This window comes from Spermophilus citellus (genome assembly GCF_964194105.1).
Source record: "Spermophilus citellus genome assembly, chromosome: 14".
Classification (NCBI taxonomy): domain Eukaryota; kingdom Metazoa; phylum Chordata; class Mammalia; order Rodentia; family Sciuridae; genus Spermophilus; species Spermophilus citellus.
In genome coordinates, this window is record NC_138194.1 from 25,366,526 (window position 1) to 25,380,143 (window position 13,618).

The 13,618-nt window shown below is 34.8% G+C and overlaps 1 protein-coding gene across 1 annotated transcript in view; it reads right to left on the reverse strand.

Moving 5' to 3' along the window:
• The window catches only part of PXDNL (peroxidasin like), a 489,071-nt gene that overhangs the window by 234,986 nt on the left and 240,467 nt on the right, over positions 1–13,618 (reverse strand). The window lies entirely within an intron of this gene.

Genomic DNA, 13,618 nt, shown 5'->3' on the forward strand with positions numbered 1-13,618 from the left:
ATGTAGTAACTATGGGAGGATTAAGGGATTTCAAGAAAGGTAAGATTTCTATGTTTAATGCAAGCAAGTAAAATTAGTACATTAGAATGTGATAAGCTACATGTAAATATATAAAATGCAGAGCAACTGCAACCAAAACTATGAAAAGACAAAATACAAAACACTACAGAATAAAAGGAAAACAAGAAGATACCAAAAAAGAAAACACAGAAAAGAAAAATAGAACAAACAGAAAACAAATTAAAATGTGAGACTTGAGCCTAATGCATCAACAATTACACTAAATAGAAACAATCTAAACAATTAAAACACAAATTTGCAGAATAAAGTGGCCCACCTATGTGCTATCTATAAGAAACTGACTTCAAGTAAGTTGGAATAATCAAATTGAAAGTAAAAGTACAAGAGAAGTTGGATTATGCAAGCACCAATCAAAACAAAACAGGTTGGTTGTGTTAATGTCAGATAAAGTAGGCTTCAGATCAAAGGTAATAATAGAGACAAAAAAGGAAATTATATAATGGTCAAAAGGTCAGTCCAACAAGAAGACATAACAATCCTAAATGTATGCAAAAAACAACAAAACATCAAAATCTGTGAAGCAAAAAGTGACAGAGCTGACAGTAGAAATGCATATATCTACAATGATAGATAACTTTAATACCCATTTCTTACTTATTGATAAAAGAGCTAGGAAGAAAATCAGCTAGGATATGAAAAACTCAATTATATCATTAAAAAACAGAACCTAGCTGAAATTCATACAACACTCCATGCCCAGAAACTTAGAATCCATATCCTTTTGGGGTCACATTCACAGATCACATTCCAAGGTAGAGCACATCCTAGGCCAAAAAACAATCTTCATCAGTGTGAAAGGATTGAAACCATAGAGTGTACTTTCTGAACACAATGGAATCAATAGCAGAAAGATAGAAAAATCTAAGCACCTGGAAATCAAATGACATACTTCATGAGTAAAAGAGAAAATTTGAAAAATTAAACAATATACCTTGAACAGCATGAAAGTGAAAATACAATGTGTCAAAATTTGCAGCATTTAGATAAAGTAATACAGAGTCAAATTTATCATGTGACATATATTATGAAAGAGGAAAACTCTCAAACCACTAACCAAAGCAATCACCTCAAAAAAATTAGAATGAAGGAGAAAAACAAATTCAAAGAAAAAAGAAAGAACAATAAAAGTGAGCACAAATCAATAAAATTTTTAAAAAACATTAAAAAATAGAGAAATCATGGAACGAACAAAAAGCTGATTGTTTGAAAGTAGTAATAAAACTGTAAAACCTCAAGCAAGAGTGACAAAAAACAAAAGAGCAGACACAAAAAATCAATGAGAAATGAAAGTGGGGAAATAGACTACAGACCGCACTGCCATCAAAGTATAACAATTTTATACACATAAATTTGACAGCTTAGATGAAATGGATCACATACTCAAAAAACACAGGCTACCTCAACTAACCCACTATGAAATAGATAATGTGAACAGCCCTACAACTATTAAGGAAATTGAATTCATAATTTAGACCCTCTTGGAAAATAAATCCCTGGCCTATGTTAAGTTATGATGAATTCCACCAAATGTTTATAAAGAATTATCTACATGCTCTCTTCCAAGAAAAGATGAAGAAGAACACTTCTCAGCTCACTGTGAAGTTAGCATCACAAACTTTAAACCAAAATTGAGAAACAGTAGAAAAAAAAAGAAAGCATCAGACCAAAAGCCCTTATAAATAGGCAAATTCTCAACAATTCTCTAACGTATTTGAACAATCTTTTTAAAAATCCATAATCTAGTGTCGTTTATTCCACGGACAGAAGAGTGCTTCAATATTCAATAATTAATCCATAAAATTCACCATATTCTGTATTGAACAGGCTCAAGAAGAAAAGTCACCTGGTCACAGAAATCAATGAAAAGAAACTTGGTCAAAGTCTATGCTCATTTATGATTAAAAACTCTAAGAAAATAGGATTACTGGGTTGCTTTCTCAGCTTTCTAGTTAAGAATTTGACCAAAAAGAAAAATCATCTAATCTTATACAAAAATCATCTAATCTTTTATGTCATGGCTCATAACTGAATCATCTTGCCTGGACCAGGAACAAGACAGTAGTATCTGTTCTCACCACTTTATTAAACACAATGACTGAAAATCCAATCAATGAAAAAATGTCTAAAAAATACATACAGATCATAAAGAGAGATAGAAAAAAGTTCCTATTTACAGGCGACATGATTACATAGAAAATACTAAAGAATTAACCAAAACAAACAAAAAAAAACCCCAATTCTTCTAGAATTAAAAAATGAATATGCAAGATCACAGTATATAAGAGAATACAAAACTCAATTGTACTACTAGTTTCTGGCAATGGATATATGAACACTAAAATAAATAATATAATACTCTTTTCAATCACTTAAAAAATAAAATATTATTATACTCTTCAATCACTTAAACAATGAAATGTCTAGGTACAAACCTATCAAAAACTGCAGAGGATATTTGTTCTAAAAACTAAAAAATGCTGATAAAAGACATTAAATAAGTGAAAAGACATTTATTCATGAATTAGAAATCACAAGGAATAAATTTGTCATTCAACTGCAAGTTGATATACAAACTTAAAAAAATTCTATCAAAATCCGAGAAAGACTTTTAGATATAGAAAAGACAACTCCATATTTCAATAGAAGGTTAAAGGAGCTAGAATACTTAAAACAACTTTGAAAAAGAAAAGAATAAAACAAAAAGAAGCTGTCTACCTGGCTTTAGGGCATATTATAGAACTACAGTAATCAAGACTGTATGGCAAAGGGTAAACATATAGGTAAATAGAATAAAAGACAGCTGTGAGATAGACTCATAGAATATGGTCAACTTATTACTGAGAAAGATGTAAAAGCAATTCAGTGGAGGAAAGAAAGCCTTTTCAACAAAGAAAAAAAGTGTGGGGGCAGGGAGAGCCTTGACCTAAGTCTAATCTTATACTAAAATTTATAGTTCTACATATTGTACTTACTTCTGTGATCTAAGTGAATCACAGAACTAAGTACAATATGTAGAACTATAAATCTTTTTGGAAAATCTTCTGGATCTACCACAAGACTAAGTATTTTAAGACTTGACACCAAAAGCACAATGATAGAAGGATAATTTGATAAACTGGACTTCATCAATATTAAAAATATTTACCCTTCAAAAGATCCAGTTAAACAAGTATTTCTTTGAAAACTTCACATTTGGGGAGTGCAGGGCTGGGGATTGCACCCAGCGCCTTCTGTATCTGAGGCAAACACTCTACCAACTGAGCTATATCCTCAACCCCTTGAAAACTACACATCTAACCAAGAAATATTCTAGAACTACATATCTGAATAACGACTGCCCTCTATAGTACATAAAATCTCAAAATTTAACAGTACCAAAACAAACAAAAATAAAAACAAAACAAAATCCCATTATCTAATTAGAAAATGCTCTAAAGACCTGAACAGCCATGAACAGAAGAAGATATAGAGAGAGTAAATAGGCACATGAAAGACATTCAACGTCATTAATCATTAGGAAAATACAAATTAAAACTGCAATGAGACATCACTATGAAAGTTTTTAAAAAAAATAGTGACAGTGAAAAAATGCTTGCAAGGTTGCAAAGAAACTTAACCAGTGATACTGGTGGGAAAATAAAATGGCATGGCTACTCCAGAAAATTTGTCAGTTTCTTCAAAAATTAAACATGAAACCACCACATAACCTAGTGTAATGGGTGGGGGTTTTTTCTTGAAAATTCAAAGAATGAAATCCTCAACATAATGGTGAGAGAAAGCAAAATAACAGGATTTATTAGAGCAATAGAAAGCAAAGCTCCCCAAGAAGGAGGGATCACAAGAGAGGGATGCCAATGGGTGTCTGCATTCTAGGGGTTTTTAATTATCTACTGAATTAATCTGTAATTGAAAAGTCTTCCTTTATTGTTCTCTTTTTTCTGATACAACTGAAAATGTACAAGTTTAATTTCTTATTCCCATAATAGGATAGTTTAATGTCTTTGTTGACCTGAGTTTGACCCATTCTTGTTCCTTAAAACAAAAGAACTGCTTGTTTGAGGTTGACTAATGTTAGGGCATGGGTACACAAGCATGAGTGAGACTTTCCAGTCAGGCAGCCAAAAACAAAAAGCCTAGGGTTTCAATCTGGAGTGGTGGGACCCCATTCTCCTAGTCCCAATTTCTATCTGCCTATAAGTAATCTATCTCCTGCCTCAATAGTAATTGTTTTTCCAGACATTTATTCCAGAGAATAAAAAAGTTATGTTCATGAAGAGAGAACCTACAGAATGAGAGAAAATCTTTACCACATGCGCTTCACAGAGAGCAGGAATCTCCAGGACATATAAAGAACTCAAAAAATTTAATACCAAAAAAAACAAATAACCCAATCAATACATTGATTAAGGAACTGAACAGACACTTCTCAGAAGAAAATATACAATCGATCAACAAATATATGAAAAAATGTTCAACATCACTAATGATTAGAGAAACACAAATCAAAACTACACTGATATTCCATCTCACTCCAGTCAATATGGCAATTATCCAGAATACAAGTAACAATAAATGTTGGGGAGGATGTGGGGAAAAAGATAGACTCATACTTTGTTGGTGGGACTGCAAATTGGTGCAACCACTGTGGAAAGCAGTATGGAGATTCCTCATACAACTTGGAATGGAACCACTATTTGACCCAGTCATCCCACTTCTAGGTTTATACCCAAAAGACTTAAAATCAGCATACTACAGTGATAACAGCCACCTCAATGTTTATAGCAGCTTAATTTTCAATAGCTAATCTGTGGAACCAATCTAAGTACCCTTCAACAGATGAACAGATAAAGAAATTGTGGTATATATACATGATGGAATACCACTCAGCCTTACAGAAGAATGAAATTATTGTACTTGCCAATAAATGGATGGAACTGGAGAATATCACGCTAAGTGAAAGAAGCCAACCCAGAAGAACAAAAGGCCAAAGGTTTTCTCTGATATGCAGATGCTAATTCACAATAAGCTGGCAAGGGGAAGAGTAGAGGTATTTTTGGATTACCCCCCTACACAATAAGGGGCTATGGGGGTAGGAATAAATTGAACATTATTACCCGATATGCACATATGATTACATGATTTCATCTTTCCCATCTGTAAAGGACATGTACAACCAGAAGATACAGAATTATGTAGCCATTTATGTATGATGTCAAAATGCATTCTACTTTCATGTATAACTAATTAGAGCAAATTTTAAAAAAAAATTTAAAAGTTTTGTTTATGTAAAAACATGTACACATATTTTTATTATCAGAAAATAGAAATAATCCAGTAGGCAAATGGCCAAACTGTAGTATATTCTATAGTATATTCTTACCATAAAATACTGTTCAGCAATAAAAGTAATAAGCTATTGATATTTTACAACTTGGATGAGTTTCCTAAGAATTATTCTGCATGGGAAAAGGCAGTCCCCAAAAGTTATATATTGCATATTTATATTGGCATAACATTTTTAAAATAACAAAATTTTGGAAATAAAGAATAGTTTAGTGGTTGCCAAGGTTTAAAAAGGGAGTAAGACAGAGGGAAGTGGTTTCAACTATAAAAGGGCAACATGAGGAATCTGGGGTAATAGAAATGACTTTTATATATTGATTATATCAGTGCAAATATCCTGGTCTTTTATTGGATAATAGTTTCATAACATTTACCAATGGTGGGGAAATGCAGAAAAAAATTAGATGTTATATCCTGTTTATTCTTTCTTATGACTACATACTAATTTATTATCATAATAAAAAGTTTGTTAAATGAATGGAGATGGAATAAGTGAGTAGCTTAACTGAACTCATCATGCCTATAAATTTTTTTAAGCCCATATTCTATTCTCTGAAACCACCAAGGTCAATTCAGTTTATCCTAACATATAAGGATAATTTGTTCCACACATCTGTCCACCAAACTTTCATATATCATGTCCTAACAAAGCCAATCAGACTACAGATTTAATTCTTATTGATAATTAAAAATAAATAAAATACATATGCACATGAAAATAGTTAAGATATTCCTTGAGAACAAGTAGCTTATCATTTCGTAATAGAGAAGAATTGATTGCTATATGACAAAGTTAAATATTGAAATCCGAGAGATTTTAAAAAAGATAAATGATATTTCAAATGTAACCAGCACTTCCCCATTGGGAAAACCTGGAAAAGTTTCCTAGAGGATGTGAATACTTCATCAAAAAGATTTATAATGGAAGGCAAACTTTGAAGATTTTTTTTGCCTAATCAGCAAATATACAACTCAAAGCAAGGCTGAATCCATTCCTCTCTCCCTCTCTGGAAACCTGCAAAGGATTATCTCACTAGAGATCCTCCCCTGTCGAGTGGGTGAGAGACAGCTGTGGTTGCATCTCTGGCCTTCTGAAATCAAAGAAAAGTCAGGAAGGAGGAAAGAGTGAAGGGGAAATCTCTGGAGAAAAAGAATTTCTGTGGTTCTTGAATCATTTTGGTTCAGGCGGCCATATCGGTGACCCCAACCATCTGCAAGGTTGAGCTTGTATCACCAAACAGATTCATAAATACATATTCATCAGAAAAAGTGAAGTTATCTTTGTGGGAAATTCATGAGAGCAAAAAATCTAGGCATCAAAGAGTCTGAGCCAAATTGAAATCTCCATCTTCACCAGGGATATTGTTCTATAGTTTTCTTTTTGTATCCTCGTCTGACTTTAGTATCAGGGTAAGACAACTTTGTAAAACAAGTTTGGAAATATCCCCTCCTCTTCAATAGTTTTAGTTTTATTAGTAAAACTTTTTTTTTTCAAAGATTTGAGAAGGATTGATATCCTTTCTTTAAGTGTTTGGTAAAATTCAGCCGTAAATTCCTCAGTTTCTGGAATGTTCTTTGTCAATCTCCTCAATTGTTATTATTCTATAACCTTGTTGGTATATAGTTGTTCACAATAGTCTTTTATGATCCTTTGTATCTCTGTGTAATGTCTCCTCTCCCCTCCTCAATCTTTCTAAACTCCATTGGACATCACTGATTCATTACTATACAGGTAATGATAATCTTCTATTAACATATTAAGGCAGGAACATGAACAAATAATGCCTCTCTGCTGTTTAAGTCCCTAGATTCTGTAAGAATCAGTCAAATCTTTTTGCTTACCCAGGATCTAGTACAGTATCTGGCACGGTAGTTGTTTGCTACATGATTGTTGAGAGGATGAATAGATAGGTAAATGTATGCACGAGTAGATTCACAGCTATCAAATAGATTGTTGAATTATTGGGTGAAGAGACAAACAAATAGACAAATTGGATGAAATTCCTAGCCAAGCAATGCTTACAAAGTGATTATATGTCAGGAATATAAAGTAATAAATAAAATAAAGTAATGCTGAAATTGATTTTTACAAGCATGTTGCAAGCATGGAGAGAAAAGACAAATACCGCATAGGGAGGAGAAATGACTAGCCCATAGAAGATCTCCCAAAGGACATTATCTCGGTTACTCAGTTTAGCCTAGGAAATAGTTTTAGTCAGAGCACCAAAGTATCTTTTCTTCTTTTGGAAACTGTTCCACCCTAGTTAAAATCATTAAAAAAAAAATAGTTTGAAAAATCTATTAATTAAGCAGTGATACGTCCCTTGAAGATTGAACTGTTCTTTTCAGGTAGTCAGCATATTCTTTCCCTGACCTCAAATCTATTTGGGATTCAGACAATCAAAAGGACACAGTGAAAATGGGTGATGTTCTTAATCTCATTGAGTTATGATAGTTTGATGCAGCTCTGCCTCTGAGTGGACTAGACCCCTCCACTGAAAGTCAGGGCACTATCCCCCAAGGAAGGGTAAGAGACACCCCATCCTCACTCCTTGGTCCACTTTTTTCTCCAGATTTGTTCTTCAAAAGTTTCCAGTGTCCTTGGTGAAGTTAATAATGACTCTTTCATCTTTCCCATCTGTAAAGCCACACAGGTGTGTTGTGCAGTTAGAGACGATATACATTATTAGTGCCCATGGTATGTGATAATAAGCGACCTGTGAGATGCTCTGAGTATCAGAGGGAGCAAAAAGGATTCCCAGGAAAACAAAGTGCCCCAGCAAAATCCAGTAACCCCGGGTGCATCCCAAGGTAGAAATTCAAAAGGATATCAAACGCCACACATCAGGAACTTCAGAGCATAGAGTGTAGGGAGGTGATTGTCAAGAAGCCTAAAGATATAAAGTGAAGTTAAATCTTAACGTGGATATAGACAGTATTTCTACTTCATCCCCAAAACAATGGGGAGCCACTGAAGAACTCTGAGAAGAGTGGCATGATTGAATTTTTGTTTTTAAAAGATGACTGGTTGCCTTTTGGAGATTTAGAAGAGGAAAAACATGGATGGAGATAAAAGGTTTTGTTAACAGTAGGGAAGACGGATAATGAGAATTGAAGGTAAGGCAGCCAAATTGAGATAAATAGAGAGGGGGGATGTGAATAATGTTAACACGGAACCCACAGGATGGAAAAATAACTAGATACCACCATGGTAAAGGAAATGGGAGGAGGCCAATGTAGAAATTTAGTTCAGATGGCTGTATGAATGTGCAATCATTTCCCAAAATAAGAAGCATCATGTTTGAAGGGAAAATAAGGAGTGGGTTTGAAGGGGAAAATTAAAGACATGACAGATATTTGTCATATCAATTTAAGGATTCTGTGGAACATGTCAGTAGAAATACTGAGTAAAGAAATATGTGTTGTGTGGAAATATAAAAACAATCTGGGCTGGAAATAAAGACTTAAGAGGTAGCAACATTTGGATAATGATTGATACAATGGAAGCAGATACACTCACCGATAGAGAGGCAAAATACAGGAGAGAGCTCAGGATGAAGGAATTTGTGCTCAATCACCAGGAAAAGGAAAACCAAGAGCACCAAAGGGATCAAGAGGGGGTGTGGCCAATAAAAGACCCATGAGTCAGGGTTAAATGTTTAAATGTTCAATATGTCTAATAACACGAGTGGCCGTTGTTGAAGCATTTTTAGTGGAGTGGTAAGAATAGAAGCTAATTTGGCATGATTAGAAGAAAGAAAGAGTTATAAACAGGAAGGCAGGCAGCCAAGCATTGAAACCATTCACCCCTATTATTTGGCTTATCAAACTCACCAGTCTCATCTCTCATCAATGCTCCATCCAGCCACTGAAGATACTGCCCATTACCAAATCATAGCAGACCATTTCTTACCTCTTCTCATACAGCCTTTCAAAATTAAGTAAAAGTGTTGCTCCTTCCCTCAAATCTAACCTGCCCTCCACCCCTTGTGTCTCCCAGAAAGGCCAGGCCTCTTCTCTCTTTGGGCTCCTACTATACCCATCAGAAAAGTCCATCCTGGTGACAGAGCCAGAGTGGGCTTGATTGTGATTGCAATCTGAATCTCAACTCTTAGAAAACTCCACTCCTCATGTTAAAGTGGTCAATTGCACTTTCGACCACAAATTTCCCCATCCCTGATTTATAACATTTTATGAGGTGATTTTGCTGCTTCACTCATCAAGATCTTCCTGTGCTGGAATTAGATTTGGGCCATGTGGCATGATTGACCAAACAGGACACTAAAAAACAGCAAAAGCCAGGCTTGAAAAGCACTCATCCCTGGCTTTTATTAGAGATAGATCACTGTGTGAACAAGCATAATCTAGTTGGCCAGAGAAAGAAGAAAAAGCCCTCCCAGCTGATAACTGTGGAATTGCGGCATGTGTGAGTGATGCCATTCTAAACCCAAGGTCTGAGCCAGAGCAGACCAGAACTGCCCAGGCCACCCATGAATCAAGCATGAAAAAATAGGACCTCTTCCTTGTTTTAAGCCACTAAATCCTGCAGAGGTTTGTTATAGAAAGGAAAGCTAACATAATGAGCAAGAAACCGTATGCAAATTTCACTCTGTTTGTAAGACTGTCATTAAATTCAGGCAGTGAGTCTAGCCAAAAATGGTGAGAGCTGAGTCCCACAAAGTTACATCATTAAAGATCAGATTCTTCAATGACATTTTCTTGCTCAGTAATTTAAACAACAACAAAAAAAGTGATTTTTTTAAAAAAAATCTATACATTGCAAAAGAAATGAGACAGAGTTCAAATACATTCAAAAAGCACCAAGTGCAGTATCACATACCTGTAATCCCAGCAGCTTGAGAGGCTGAGGCAGAAGGATCCCAAGTTCAAAGTCAGCCTCAGCAAAATTGAGGCACTAACCAAATCAGGGAGACCCTGTATCTAAATAAACTAAAAAACAGGGCTAGGGATGTGGCTCAGTGGTCGAGTGCCCCTGAGTTCAATCTCCAGTGCCCCCTCCTACCCAAATCACAAAAGATGGAAAAGGCTGAGTACACAATTTCAAGTGACACATCATGACAATGATTTAAAAAGGTGAATTTGTGTATAGGGTGTAGCATTCAGGAGCGAGAGTTCATGAGGACAAAGATGTCCAGGGGCTGCATTGGAAGGAAGAAACTGTAACTCAAAGAACAAAACCAAATTTAGGAAATGGGGACCATAGCCAGACACAGAATCACAGATTTGAAAGGGGGATACATTTCCCTTTTTGTAATACTAACAAATGATGCCCAATTCATCTCAAACCTGCAGAAACATGCCAGGGTTTTCCCGCTACAAATAATTCTTTTTAAAAACCTCTTCAATTATCAGTGCTAATAAATAATAAGATCCTTATCATTGGGACACCAAGATGCTTCTTAACAAGAAGTTTTATTTTGGAGTCTATCATTAGATTAACTCACAATAATGAATACTGACAACGCTATTAAGAGATAACTGGCCTGCTGAATCAAAGAATAGGAATATTTTGCTCCCACTTCTACAATATATCTTGGCTTTAAAATTCAGCTAACCTTAAATGAACCCCAGTTCCCAAGGATATTCTCAAACAATTGTACTTTCTTGTGTGAATCTGAAAGCAAAATTTGTCCTAGGATACTTCTATTTGTTTTTGCCCAAGGGAATCAATGATATGTTTTGGACAAAACATGCTACAATTTCACATGAGTTTAGAAACGCTTTTGTCTTAGAGAAAAAAAAAATATTCTAGCCTTTATGTTTGGCAAGGTAAAACTGAAGTTCTTTGGTATATATAGTCTAATGAAAATTGAGCTCCTCAGTATGAAAACATTATAACTATTTTATGTAATACAACACTGGAAATCCTTGGGAAATGGCACACTATAAATAATGGATAAATACACAGGTTGTTGAAAAATCCAAGGCATATAATAGCGTTATCATTCTTCTCTCATAAGATTAATTAACACATTATAGCCAAGAGGCTTAATCAATCAAATATCAAGCATTTACTGAGCACCTTATGTTCATACATCTGTTTAACAAATCTTTTGTGAGCAGTCACTCTGTTCTAGACACTAGTTCTAGATGCTGGAATAAAATGGCAAATAAATGGAAAGAAGTACGGCCACAGGGCCATTTGTCTTTACAGAATCCAGTGGGGAAATCCAAAAATAAACAAGGTAACAAATAGGAAAGAAAAATGAACTTGTATAATGTATGTAATAAATGAAATACACAAGGCACACCCTAAGAGAGAGAGAAAAAAAATGTTAACTGACTTAACGGGACTCCTAAAGGATGTGATATTAAAACTGAGATTTAACTAAGGGAAAAAGCTGTATTTATTTATTTATTTATTTATTTATTTATTTATTTATGGTACTGGGGATTCACTCCAGGGATACTCTACTACTCAGCTACATCACTAGCCCTTTCTGATTTTTATTTTGAGACAGAGTCTTGCTAAGTTGCCTAGGCTGGCCTCAAACTTGTAATACTCCTGCTTCCGTCTCCTAAGTCACTGGGAGTACAGTGACATTATGCCTGGTAAAATAGCCAAGAGGAAAATAATTAGCATCCTGTGCACAGGTTGAGGAGGAAGTGTATATGTGCTTATTGTGTTCAAAGAAATAAAATAACAAGGGATTAAGGTTAAAATGCAAAGGAAAGATAGAAGATGAATTTGCAGGTATCATATGCATTGAGTGGGTCTTCTTGCTTACAGCCCTCTGTCTGGGAACTTCTCCAGTTTGAGAAGCAATGCTCACTTGGCAATGTTAGTGGAAACATGGAAAGATGCACATTGGTGGCCATGGGAAAGTGTTCATCACCCACTGCTTAATACACATTTATCAATTATCCTCGCCTTTTCATAAGTCACTTACCTTCCAGAAGCCCAAAGACCTATCCTTCGCTTAAAAAACAATGTTTAGCTTGTCATAACATTGAATAGAAGTTTCATGAAATGCTCTTCTTATTTTCATCCAGAGCATATGGTACTCTTGTGCATGCAATTGATCCAACATCAGCAACAATGAGCATTTTATCCGATATTAACTTCCTACTAACAGCTATAATTTAACTAAATTTCCTCATTTAGTATTAGCACTAATAATGAAATTTGTTCTAAACCATTATGTACAAAGTCATAGGGTTTTTTTTTTTGTTTTGTTTAGTCTACTACTTTTATCACTGTAGGGAGTTACTTTTGACATGCCGCTAAGTAGAGAACCACAGGCCAAGATCGAGATGAAAAACAGGGAGAAAGTCAAGATTCTTCACAAACAAAGAACAGACTTTTTACAGCACTGATCTAAAAGCTTGGTAGAGATCAAAAGTGGCAAGCACATACAGATCATGTTAGATTGGCTGTGCATGATTAGGGCAGCAAATCAAGACATTATGGTGGATTAATGGAAAGAGTTATGGGAGACCTGTGTGTTAGGGCTGGGGCATCTCAAAACAAGAAAGCTATAAAGCTCTTGGGTTGGTGTATAATGGGAATTCCATTTCAGCAAAGTGCAACAGATATGTAAATTAGAGCAAAAGTAGGACTGCATTTTCTTTTTAAAAGAATTACTATGACTTTTAAACCAATTGCTTAATGGATCTACAAGTAGACATTTTTGTGTAAAAATGTTAGTTACCTCCTTAATACTTTTTTTTGGTAGTGCTACTGATCAAACCCAGGGCCTGGCACATGCCAAGCAAGTGCTCTACTACTAAGCTTTACCTCCAGTTGTCTTTAACATTTTTTTAAAAGGAAGTTGCAGGACTCACTCCTACCAGTGTCCCTGGGCTTACTTTCTTCAGCCTATCCATTCTCCACCATCCAACATTCATTTTATCAACATGCATTGGTTTCTGACATAAGCAATCATTTTAAGTGTTTTTTATTCATTTATCAATAATAATACATCAAAAGCATGATAATTGTCAATGGTCATATTTATAAGCTGTTTTTTTTTTCAAAATTTGTCTCCTACCCAAGTTGATTAACATTCCTAATTGTAATGTGTTCACCAGCCTCAAGAGGTCTTAGATGACTGAATTATTAACATAAAAGTTCTTTTCAGATTTGTGGATTTTTTATAATTATTGATTAATTAGATATAAGTGTGAAGTATTGATTAAACTTTGTTCTTATTTTTCTCCAATTTAGAATTGC